The sequence below is a fragment of the Miscanthus floridulus genome, chromosome 17 (genome assembly GCF_019320115.1).
Source record: "Miscanthus floridulus cultivar M001 chromosome 17, ASM1932011v1, whole genome shotgun sequence".
NCBI lineage: Eukaryota > Viridiplantae > Streptophyta > Magnoliopsida > Poales > Poaceae > Miscanthus > Miscanthus floridulus.
The window spans coordinates 88,008,505-88,021,102 of NC_089596.1; the positions used below are offsets into that span (position 1 = coordinate 88,008,505).

The following is a 12,598-nucleotide window of genomic DNA, read 5'->3' on the forward strand; positions in this document are numbered from 1 at the left end:
GCTCGGTGGTGATTGGAAGCTGGGTGATCATTCGGCGGAGCTTATGGATGACCCAAGTCATGTTGTGAGCGGTTGTGGGGCGATTCACCGCGACGGAGTGTCGAAGAATCAGCCCGTAGAGAGCACTTGATCCTTGCGCGGATCAAGGGAGAACTACACCCTTGCGTGGGTGCTCCAATGAGGAATAGTGGGGAGTGACGACTCTCCGATACCTTGGGAAAATATTATCATGTTCCTCTCCTTCTCTTTACTTTGAGCATTTACATTTGAGCGATTCAATTCATGTCTTTACATTCTTAGAATTGTCATGCTAGAGTAGGATTGGAACCTAGGGTGCAAAACTTTTTTGTAGTAGAACAATGGAAACACTTTTAGGCACAAGGGGGTGAAATGGGCTAAGTATAGGGTGTAATTATTGCAAGAAATTTAGAATTGGCTCAATCCACCCCCTCTTGGGCATCTAGATCCTTTCAACTCGGTCACGGTTGGCTATATTTGCTATCTTGGAAAATAACCATGTGATGATTATATAAATGGAGACCAGGCAGGATCTTATATGCAAATGGTGATAGGTTTGATTATGTTGATCCCGTCTGTGTCGATTAAGGACCGTACCATTGTTGGACCTTCTGTCGAGATTGAACGTACCTTTCGCATAATGGCCGGATAACTCGTTCCGACTGTGAAGCCGAGTCCCTCAAATTCGGGCTGGGTTTTAAACTGAGATGGGCATCATTGGAGGAGAGTAAGGATGTGCGGTGGGACAGGGATGGTCCATGGGCAGGCAGGGCCTGAGCTTCCTGGCCTCCGGCTGCCCCCTGAATGATGCAGCCAATTCAGTCCCACAGGATCCCAAATATGGGTAAAAGGTTACCCAACACGAGCCTTTGGCCAGGTTCGTACGGGTGTGCATTATGGATTTTGCCCAGTTGGTTGCAATCGATTTGAATCGCCGTCTCTCACAGATAGTGATAAACTCGACTAGCTTCAGCATGTAGTAAGCTGATGAAAGATGATGGTTATGTTGATTATTATGATAAACTGGATATGGTTATTACTGTGATGCTTACTAATGTTAATCAAGTGATTGCTCTAGAATAGGTGCAAATTTAGCCATAATAAGCTTAACTGAACTTGATGTTAAAATATTGACTAAAATATTAAAAGTAAGGACTTATGATAGTAATGCTCCTTTGCAAAGTTATGCTATCCAACCAGCTCCACCCAATAAGCCTTGCATATCCTTGAGAGTCTTTTTATTTCTCTCCTGTCAGGTAAGTCTAGCTAAGTACATTTGAGTACTCAGGGTTTTATCCCACCCTGTTGCAGGTAAAGTTCTTGGCCTGCATGGAGGTGGTGGCTAAGTGTCGGTGGGCTCGACAACTCTGTATTTACTTCTTATCTGTATGCTCTTGTTGGAGGATGTCACTTATGCTAGTAATATATTTAGAGCTTATGTTATTGTAATCATTTCAAAGCTTTGTTGTTTCTTCTAACTAGATTTGAACTCAGTATGTATTATTTATTTGTGAACTCAAATTGAATATTATTTCCGTTGCAAACTTTGTGTATGTGATGTGTATTTGCTTAATCTATTACGGTCTTGGTTGTGATGTGGATTTACCGAGGTCCTTCGTGACACTCGACGGACTACTGGGTTTATATAAGTGAAAGTATGTGCGTGCCAACGTGTTAGCGGGGGCAGTCGTTCTTAATCTTCCATAAATTGGGTGGTTCTGTCTCAAGATTCGTGTGCTCAAGGGCGAGGGGGACACGACCACACACACTTGCTTGGGGCTGCCGGCGACATGCTGCAATTGGGGGCCGGGTGGGAGGCCACCATCGCGCATGCTGGGTTTGGGTGGGGAGGCCGCTGCCACGCTTTGGGGGCTGTGGCCGCACTCTCCCATTAGGGGCAGGGCCCAAGGGTGGTGTGGGGGGGCGTCGGTCGGAGCTGCAGGAGACGAGGTGGGCTGTGATGGCTGGAGCTGGAGGTGTCGGGGTGCCCGAGGCCATAGACGGGGCAGTGGAGGGCCAGGATAGTCCACGTGGTCGCAAGGTGTGTGGGATGACATTTTTGCAGCCCATGTGAAGGAACCCGTGACTTCGGTCGGTCCTACGGGGAAGGGACTAGGAAGATATGGATACGGGGCAATCTGGTCCTTTTCCCTTGTTTTTATAGGGTTTATATTTTAATAAAGTCATTTTAATCTATACTCATCTTAGGGACATCTAAACCAGTGGCAAACGAAATTAGTTTTTTTTAGAGCCACACAGGCAATTCTCAAAAAACTCTGTTTTAAAAAAAACAAGGATAAGATCACCATTACAGGCTATTAGGAGCACCGCTGTTAGGAGCATGAAAGGCTTTACAACATCCATTACATCCCTGAGCGGGCATGAGAAAAAAGTGCTCCTATTTCGAGCAAATTACAACTGGAGTTGTCATGGAAGAATGTGAGGACAGGGCTGGGAGAGCCTGCTTGGCTAGCAGATCAGCTGTTGTATTTAGCTGTCTTGCAATCTTGAAGATGCTGTGTTGCCTTCCTGCATTAGATATGATGAACCTGGTAGTGAAGGTCTTAACTCTCCAGTCAGGCAGAGAAGGGAAGTCATTTACATTGAAGAAGGTCACTAAAGGCTAATTATCAGAGAGGTAATTAGCCTGTTCGTTTGGCTGTGGCTTGTCGTAAACGATCGTAAATTTTCAGCCGGAACAATATTTTTCTCTCATACAAACCAGCTAGCAGTACTTCTTCACAAACCAGCAACGATACAAACCAGCCAACCGAACAGGCTGAATGTACCCTGACTGACTGGTAACCTCGGTGGTGCATATTTCAATGTGCAAGATCACATACCTCAAACTGAAAATTCCAATCAAATCAAAAGTTGATAATGGGAAGAAAGTTAGGAGTGCCAAAGCTTACTATTGACTGCAGAAGATGCCCTTGCCTGCCTTCCTCGTTACGCTTTAGCTCTCAGTTTTTTTTCTCGAATGTGCCGTCGGTATTTATTAAGCAGAAGAAGAGTTTTACAAAATAAAACTGAGATGGTAGTTTGATGTTACTGAACCAAAATACTGACAAACCGACAGAGCTCACAGTTGTGATAAAAGAAAAGGGAACTATGAAGCGACAAGCATAGGGACAAACACAATAGGCCCTGAACTCAGCGGCTAAAAAGCGTCGTGCTCGAAGCCAGTGAGGTTCAGCTCCCAGGCCACCAGATCGAAATCTAGAGCGAAGAGCGCCTGAAGGGCCTCCTGTTTGGAGGGCGACAACGGTGCAGTGAAGAATGCCTTAATACTATCCAAAGCCGCAGGCTCCGGATTCTGCGCCTTGTTTACGATCCCTAGCTTTTTGCTTCAGCACATTTTGTGCCTGGATAGTCGAGTTGGAGGCATTGGTCTTAGCAGCAAGCCTCCCACTCCGACGCACCGACATCACCGATGAAGGTGTCCTGGACCTCCTCAGCCTTGGCTTACGGATCAATAGGGTCTCGAGCGGGATGCATACACGCGCCTCCAATTATGTCAATAGGGATGCATACGCATCAGCCAGTGGAGGTTGAGCATTGTGGCCTTCGTCGTCAGTCGATGGCCTGCGGTTGGGCCTCAACAACTCAAGCTCCATAGCCTCCGAATCCGGCACAGGCATCCGCGTCCGCTTCCTACCCTGGGGGGAGTGACGCGGGGCCAAGTCAGGCGATGATGGCGAGCGGCGAGGCTGAGGTGATGCTGGTGGCAAATCCATAGCCCACTGAGTAGGTTGCGGAGGCGGCGTCCGCAACTCCAAGTCGATAAGCTAGGACAGCATCTGCTGCCCACAGGTGCAGACGCAGGTAACCACCGCCTTGGCCGCAACCTCAAGCTAGGTAGCCACGGAGATGAAGCCAGGTGGTCAAGTGGAGGGCGCGTGTCGATCCTACTGGTGGCAAGAGAAGCTGCAAACTCCTCCAACATCGGGTCATCCGCGGCGTCGCGACCAGGGAACATGTTGTGAGGCCACACAGACAGTGTCAACGGGTCAACCCCACGAAGGCATGCCCCGCTGCCCGGCACATCGAGGTCGAGGTCGGCTACAGTGTCAGTGGAGGGGTCGTTGGTGCCTTCCTTTGGTTGTCTTTGGCACCTCGTGTGTCGGCGTCGACGACCACGGCCGACACCGGCAGTCGGCACATGCACAGCCCCACCCGACTCCGCCGAACATACGTGGGCGGGAGGCTGGGTGCTCGAGGCACGGTCTTGGGCGAGTGGTCGTCGCCGGCCATCAGTGGCAGTAGCTATGCCGCGTCCATCCCTGTCCACCGTCCGGGTTCCACTGTCGTAATCGGGCCGATGCCGCTTACAGTCCCGTGCCAGGTGCCAGAAACCATAGCACCGAAGACAGTGGCATGGCAGCCTGCAGGTGGTGACACGGTGCGACCGGGACATGCAGTTGAGGCACTTCCCTTGGAGCACGGCAGGTAAGGGGCGACGGCCACCGGTGAAGTCTCCCCCACCTACGACACCCCGGCGCTGCGACTGCCACCCCTCAGCATCTGGGGCTGAGACGCGGCGGCACGGCCCCAGCCGCTGGTGTGCAGGCACGCGCAGGTGCGCTGGGTCTGTCTGATCTGATGCCGCCTGGGCTCCTCGGCCACCCGATCGATTAAAGGCCTTGCGTCGCGTTCGACAATGGAGGTAGCGATGACGGCGCCAGCGACGACGACGCGGGCGGCGTACCCTCGGCGCTCCTCCGTCGCCGTCCGTTGGGGCCACAACAGCAGCGACATCGTCGACCGTGCTCGGCGCCGCGACATCCTGTGGACTGGCCACAACAGTTGGGGTTGCAGCTAGCGCCCGGCGAGCGGCCTCGAGGTACGACGAAGGAGAGCAATCGCCGTCTGAGTTGTCGAAGAGGAAATCCTCATCCTCGTCAGCCCACCGGAGGAGCTTTGGCCTCCCCATCGAGCCATCTCCCGGGTGGAAAGGAAGGGCGGAGGGAGAAAGGCCGCTAGCCGCGCGTGGAGACGACGAGGAGGGCACCAGCCGGCTGAGCTAGGCGTCCTTCTGACCTGGGGAAGGCTGGGAGAGGGTGGGCACCAGACCCGGAGCGGGCGCTAGCGCAGCTGCTGCCCGCATGCGAGCCATGCTTGGACGGAGGCGTCGGTGACCCGAGCGGAGAAAGGGTAGGAGCATCGGAGGCTTTGAACTCGCCGAAACCTAGGAGAGGGCTGGAGAGTGACCTACCAAAGGATAGATCGGGCAATGTGGTGATGAATCTAGGCGTTGATGGGGAGGGGCGGCTGGGGAAGAAGCGGATCTGGCTGGATTGAGTTCTGGCGGCTTAGGGAAGATGGAGGAGAGGGACGGGTCAGGGTCGTCCATCCTCAGCTCTCAGCTTTTCAAAGCTAATATATCCCCCGTGATGTCGCAAGGACCATTAATGCAAATAGAATACAAAAAGATGAGCGCTAATGCATTGAGGGAGGCAGAGGCCACTGGTTGAAGCACGACGAGTTGCTTATTTACCTCCTGAGGTGAGCATCTAACACGTAAGCTTCCAGAGTTGAGTTTCATTCTTAAAAATCTGGTGCCTGCAGGACTCAGGAGCTGGCAAAAAGCTCACAAAGTTGGTGACTCACATGTAGCAAGCTCACAAAGTCCGTGACTCACAAAGTTTTTGAAATGGCTGATTCAACAAATCCATCAGTCACACAAATGAATGGCCGTTACACAAGCTGAATTCCCCAAGTGAGAAAGAATCATGAAAACAGATTGTCACAAACCTTTGCCGGATCAGGGGCGTTTCTGGACTGTGCAGGCGCACCACCTTGGGTTTAGTTCCCACCAAACTCCTGAAAAATGCACTATGCAAAAAGAAAATTTCCCGTCACATCAAACATGCGGTACATGCATGTAGTACTAAATGTAGACGAAATCAAAAACTAATTGCACAGTTTGGTTGTACTTTACGAGTCGAATCTTTTGAGCCTAATTAATCAATGTTTGAACAATAATTCACAAATACAAACGAAACACTACAGTAACACATTAATTATTTGGCCACTCCCAAATCCGGGAACTAAACGTGCTCTTGAACTCCAAATCCGAAAGGATTGGGCTTCTGCTGTTGCTGCTACTGGAACTGTGCAACGACCGAAGACTGCTGCTGCGAAATTTTTTTAACATTTTTTAAAACAAATTCTAAATCAACACAGTTGCTTTTTTATTTTCAAATCTAACACTTTTGGCCACACTAAAGTCTGTGGCGCGCCAAAACACGCTGCCGCGCCACGTGCATCGGCGCGTTACAATCTGCCACGTTGGACAGTGATTTCACGGGGAAATCCGTGCCACGCCACTGTTGTTGGCGTGGCTGCACCGTAGCACCACGCCACGCGGCAAGACGCAACCTTAGAAAATTGTATCTTTTTCATACGATCTCTGATGAAGATGGTCTTTATATGAAAATTATAGCTTTCGACGAGATTTACAACTTTCTAGTTTTTGGCTTTTTCATTTGAGGTAGTTAAGATGCTCAAAAAATTAAACACAGTTCCAACGGTATATTAATCGCGTACAAGCACTTATTGTCTTGGAAAAATTATGCCGTTCTTATATGGTGTCAAATGGAGATATGTTCTATATGAAAGTTGTAGCCCTCTATGGGATCTACAAATTTATAGTTTTGAGTTTTTGCATTTGAGATCATTAAGATGCTTAAGAAAAATAATATAAAGTTTCAGCATCGTATTAATCACGTACGAGCACTTGTCATTTTGGAAAAATCATATCTTTCTTATATGGTGTCAAATGGAGTTTCTTTCTATATGAAAGTTACAGCTCTCGGTGGGATCTACAAATTTATAGTTTTGGATTTTTACATTTAAGATTATTAAGATGCTTAAAAAATAATATAAAGTTTCACCATCGTATTAATCGCGTACAAGCACTTGTCGTCTTGGAAAAATCATACCTTTCTTATATGGTGTCAAATGGAGATACTTTCTACATAAAAGTTATAGCTCTTGATGAGATTTACAACTTTATATATAGTTTTAAGTTTTTTCATTTGAGGTCGTTATCTTGGGCGCGCGACGTGACTAGCCATGTTTAAAACAAACTTGAACAAGTGTTAAATTCCCACGCGGCACTGTCACGGTACGTGAGAAGCTCGAGTTTACAATTCAAATTTTACCCAAAGAAATTTAGATCAAATAAATTATTGAGCTTCCTAGGATAGAGTTGAGTCTAGTTCACCACCTGAAAGTTCGATAAGATCTACAACTTTATAGTTTGATGTTTTCATTTGAGGTCATTAAAATGCTAAATAATAATATAAAGTTTTAGCAGTATATTAATTATGTACTTGAGCTTAATACCTCATAAAAAACTTTTCTGGTGCGTGCCACACGTGCTTGACCATTAGTTAAAGAGAAAAGTACCCTTTTTTAGGTACAAGAAAATACGACGAGAGAATACGGTTACACTAAGCAATAAAAGGAATATGTTAAGGTCATAGTTTAATTTCTAAGTTTATTAGATCTCGCCTATTTTATAATTAACGATGTCTATTGTTGCGTAACTTTTTTTCACCATCTTTGCATAAAACTTTTATGCGAAGCGATGACGAAAGTGTAGTGAGATAGTAATAGTGTGTGACTAAACTATGTACCATCAACCTAACAAATCAATCATCTTCGTCCGTTATTTTTTTTGTAGTACTTGAATTCTCGAGTCGATTTTCGATTAGTAATTAGTCACATCGCGTGCTGAAGATAACGACCTCAAATGCAAAACTCAAAACTATAAATTTGTAGACCCCATCGAGAGTTATAACTTTCATATAGAAAATATCTCAATTAGACGCCATATAAGAAAGATATGATTTTTTAAGACGACAAGCGCTTGTACGCGATTAATACAATGCTAAAACTTTATATTATTATTTTTTAAGCATTTTAATGATCTCAAATGCAAAAACCCAAAACTATAAATTTGTAGATCCCACCGAGAGCTATAACTTTCATATAGAAAATATCTCCATTTAACACTATATAAGAAAGATATAATTTTTCCAAGACGACAAGTGCATGTACACGATTAATATGATGTTGAAACTCTATATTATTTTTCTTGAGCATCTTAATGATCTCAAATGCAAAAACTCAAAACTACAAATTTGTATATTCCATCTAGGGCTATAACTTTCATATAAAAAGTATCTCCATTTAACATATAAGAACGATATGATTTTTTCAAGACGACAGACACTTGTACATGATTAACGTGTCATCGGCCCAGACTAGTAGCAGTAGATTGGAGCCCAACCCAGCTGCGTCTGGCGTGTGCTGCTCGGCAGCTGTAACGGAGAGTATTAAGGGAGGAGAGGAGAAGAACGGGGAACTGGACTTGGTTGGCGTCGGATGTTGGCGGTGAGCTGCGGCTCGAGTTGCCGGCGACCACCAAATCCGCCATTCTTGTATCCATATACATATCTTAGTTCTATAGTAGACATCGCAGTACTAGTATCGTTACATCTGGTGCATTGCTTCTGAAGGCATCAGCTTCCTCGGCCACTATTTTTGACCAAGATGCCAACCTCGACATCCCAGTTGCACTACCGACACAACATGTTGTGTGTTTACTGTCTTCTCTCAGCCTATGTGATAATAGTCAGAAATACATGATGGCTGACCAAGCTATGGCTGCATTTCTGCCCGAGAAGGAGCAGTCCAGAGGCATTCTAGCACTTCTGAAGTCTAGAGAGTTCTTTACTAATGTTGAGCATGACATGCTGGGTACCTCCAAGTGCTTAATGCAACACTATGTCAGGTATTCGAGTGAGATCAATGCTGCAACAGTACTCTCTCTAGTGCTGTTTGAATCTGCAGTTGATGAAGGCAAGCTGCATTGGTTTCAATTTCTTGAAAGTGCTGCACAAGATGATGAGGGCAACCGCAGAAGAGTTGCTGCTCTATTTCTATCCAATTTATATCAGATTTGGCTTTTCACTGAGATACTAGCAGCATGCAAGTCTTTGCTCTTGAATGGAGAAATTTATCTCATCACATACTTTTGGATCAAGTACCAGATAAGTTTCCCTGATCTAACTCCATATTCACTTTGGGCATCACTTATGAACTTTGCATGGATGTGTTCCTTTGGAGCTAAAGTTACTGAAGGGATAGTAAGACAAATAGCCCAGGGTCTTCTCTTAGAGCTATCAGCATTTTTTCTAGATGTCAGCTTCACATTTGATCCATCAGAAATGACAAGGCTGCAATTAAATGGTGAGCATTTCAGAATTCCATTGTGGTACACTATCTCAAGTCACTTGCATACAGGTAGCGCCAATGATAATCCAGGTAACAAGATGCCAAAACCTCCATAGCTGCTATGTTATGGGAAAATGCAAGTGATTGGTGGGTTCCTACTTGAGGTGCCACAATGGTGCAGAGAATATGCGGTGCTTGTGCAGTGGAAAACATCTAGACTGACACCTGTGCAACTCAAGATGGCCCCTAGAGGTGCTAATCTACGGCTGCTAGCAGGTCCATTGTTTTTCTGCTCTGAAGCTGAACAACGATCCAAGTTATTGTTGTTGCCCATGTTTTTTGTTTGCAACCCACAAGTGCTTCGTATACACTCAAGCCTTCAGCCATGTGTATTGGTACATGACGATCTCTCCAAGAAGAAACTGCTGGAACACTTGATGGTTGTTTATCAGAAAATTGGAGTAGAGCCATTTGTTGCCGCTGACAGGAACTACTGCTACTTGGGTTCAGTGAAGAATGAGTTGCAGATACATACATGTGAGGAGTTGGTGATTGAAACCAGACATATTCATAATACTGCTATGCAAGGAGATACTACAGTTCACGGACTGGACATGAGGCTATTGTGCATTTATCACAAGACAAAAGGTGCCAATGATAGCAGCATTCAGGAGCACACTAGAACACAATGCGCACAATGCGCGGCCACAGCATGCGGTGCCCCATTATAGAACCAGTTATATCAAGCTTAGTAGTATGTTTATTATATATACATTTGATACGAGCACAAATCTGAAATTATGAGGTATTTACAAAAAATATACATCTTATATGTTAGAGTTAGGGTTAGTAGTATTAGATCCATGCAAAGGATTTATGTGAAATCGTTTTCTAACATGATTACAGGATAGCATCACTATGAAACTTAGTCTGTTTTGAAATTGAAAACTCAAAACCCATGCCATTTGTTCATTCGGTCAAAATTGAGCACCTAAATCTCCCTGTAGATATTTTCAAATTTGGGAAAGGTATTTTACTTAGAGAGCAAAATGAGTTTAGGAATTTGAGCATTTTGCACCTGCCTGGCACCTTCTGTCTTCCTATTCTTTGCTGCTCCCTGCAATCCACAGCAGCTGGACTCCACTGGCAAGAATACAAGGACATGGAAGCCATCTCCCTCTTTTTCTCCTGATCTCTGTTTTCCTCGTTGGCTTCTCCATAGACCAGAATGGCTATGGCAGTGGCAGCAGCAGCAGCTCGCTCCTGAAGTGCTCCCCGCCATGTGGGTCTGTGCCTCTGTGGCCCTCTTCTCCGCGTGAGGCAGCCGGATCGAGCTGCGCCTACACCAAATGTGCAGCACACGGTAAGCCAAAGCAGATTCTAAACATTAGCTTCCTTGCATGGCATCTTTCTCTCTTACCCTCCTCCAGCTCCATTACATGTCCTTTGCCGGATCCGTTGCTCTAAGCTGGGGGCACCTTCGCGGCGCTTGCAATGCCTGAGGAAGTGAAATCAGTTCAGAAATGGTGTATTAGTTCAGAAATGAAGACTTCAGGAGCAAGCTGCTGTTGCTGCCATAGCCATTTCGGTCTATGCATGGAGAAGCCAAAGCAGAAATGGTGTATCAGTTCAAAATAAAAGTGGAAATGAAATGAATATCCAGATGCATATATTGTTTTGTTTTTCACACAAACAGAGAAGTCACAAGGATGCATATATTTGTGTGCTTTGTTCAGTTAATGGTACAGAGGAGCCATGACAACAACATTACTGCATGTTTCTCTCTCCATTGACATAAGGTTACTGATGAACGCAAAACAGATCAGGTTAATCCATCTACCATACTCAAATTTTTTCCAAATTCTACAATTAAATCGAAACCATACTTCCACATTAAATAAATCAACAGTTCAGTTTTTTTTTTTTTCTGATCAAAGGCTTGCTAACCCATTTAAGTTGCTGTAGTTGAACATTATAAACAAAATTCATCAGACCATCATATCCCAAATTAGAATAAAAAAATCATAGAAACCGAAATTAACTTTGCATGTCTGCTTTAATCGAGAACACTGGGATGGGAGTAAGTACTCATCACTTATTGTACAACAAGCTTTTCTAGAAGTGTAAATGCTACATCTCAGTAACACTGAATATTACTTTTGCTACAGAAATTCATCTATAAGGTTTAAGTAACTCATCATTTCTAATTTGCATAATTACTTATTCAGGTGATAAGTGAACTAAATACAATATTGCATCACAGCCATACCACGGAAATCGCATCAGGGTGTTCCTACGGATGGTTGAGTTCTACATAGTGTAAATGTGAAATTGCTGACATGAACATTTCATCAAACACCATAGCTGCACTGCCGGAGGGCGGCGGCCGCGTGCAGCTGCCTCGAGGGACCACGCCCATGCGCCGCCGCGCATAATGCCTGCGCCGCCTCGCTGTTGGTTGGCGACTGCGCTGCCACTTCGGTGCCTGCGCTTGTGGTCTGCGCCTCCGCGGTGGCGGCCGTGTCCAGCTGCCCCAGGGCTATGCTCGTGCGACGCCACGCTCAGCTCGCCTGCGCGGGCCGCGCCACCTCGTTGGTGGCTAGGGGCCACGGGATGAGCCTGAATCCTGATCGCTGCCTGCCGCCGTCGTAGTGAAGGTGGAGGACGCCGGCCTCGGCACGCTACTCGCCGCCATGGGGACCATTGCACGATCGCTTTGTGTGGAGTCCGGCGTTTTGTGTCGGAGAGAAAAGGCGCTGCGCAGGTGCGTCGGCGACGATCGCGTGGCTCGATCAGCCCGTCTCCCCTGGTGAAGAACGATGGGAACTTGGGAAGGCCGAGCACTGCAGGCGCAGGAGGGCAGCGGGATAGCCGCAACGCGATACCTCCTACAGCTTAACTGCCGCTAGGCATGGGTGTGGCAGGTGGAAGCGGCAGCGACGCAGCACGGGGAGGGGATGGTGGCCATGGCGACTTTGTCTCACGCCGTAGACGAAGGTTCTAGAATTGCTGTGCTGCATGTGGATGGTTCGATCGACATCCAACGGAGGACAAAAATATGGATGACGTGGCCAAATTAGATGCCGGATTCCATGCTGCAGAATTCGTCTAGTAAAAGATAGGCTACATGTTCATAGTCATTCTTATGTCCTGCATGATGAGAAAATTTGGGGTGATAGTTTCTCTCCATTCAGCTCGTGGAAGGCAACAATTAACTCTTATGGCCATCAACAGTCAAAGCAGTATATATCGAGATTGAGAAAGGAGCAGTAAGCGTTGGTGCAGATGTATGCCAGCTGAAGCTCCCAACCGTTCTAATCAAGAGGGCTGGATG

The 12,598-nt window shown here is 46.3% G+C and overlaps 1 long non-coding RNA gene across 1 annotated transcript; it reads right to left on the minus strand.

Annotated features, from left to right (window-relative positions):
- Positions 1 to 10,113: 10,113 nt before the first annotated feature.
- Positions 10,114 to 12,262, minus strand: LOC136517956 (uncharacterized). The gene is made up of 3 exons (XR_010774385.1): positions 11,534 to 12,262; positions 10,685 to 10,762; positions 10,114 to 10,604 (listed from the first exon to the last, which is right to left on the minus strand). It is a non-coding gene; the product is annotated as an uncharacterized lncRNA (long non-coding RNA).
- Between the last annotated feature and the right edge of the window lie 336 nt (positions 12,263 to 12,598).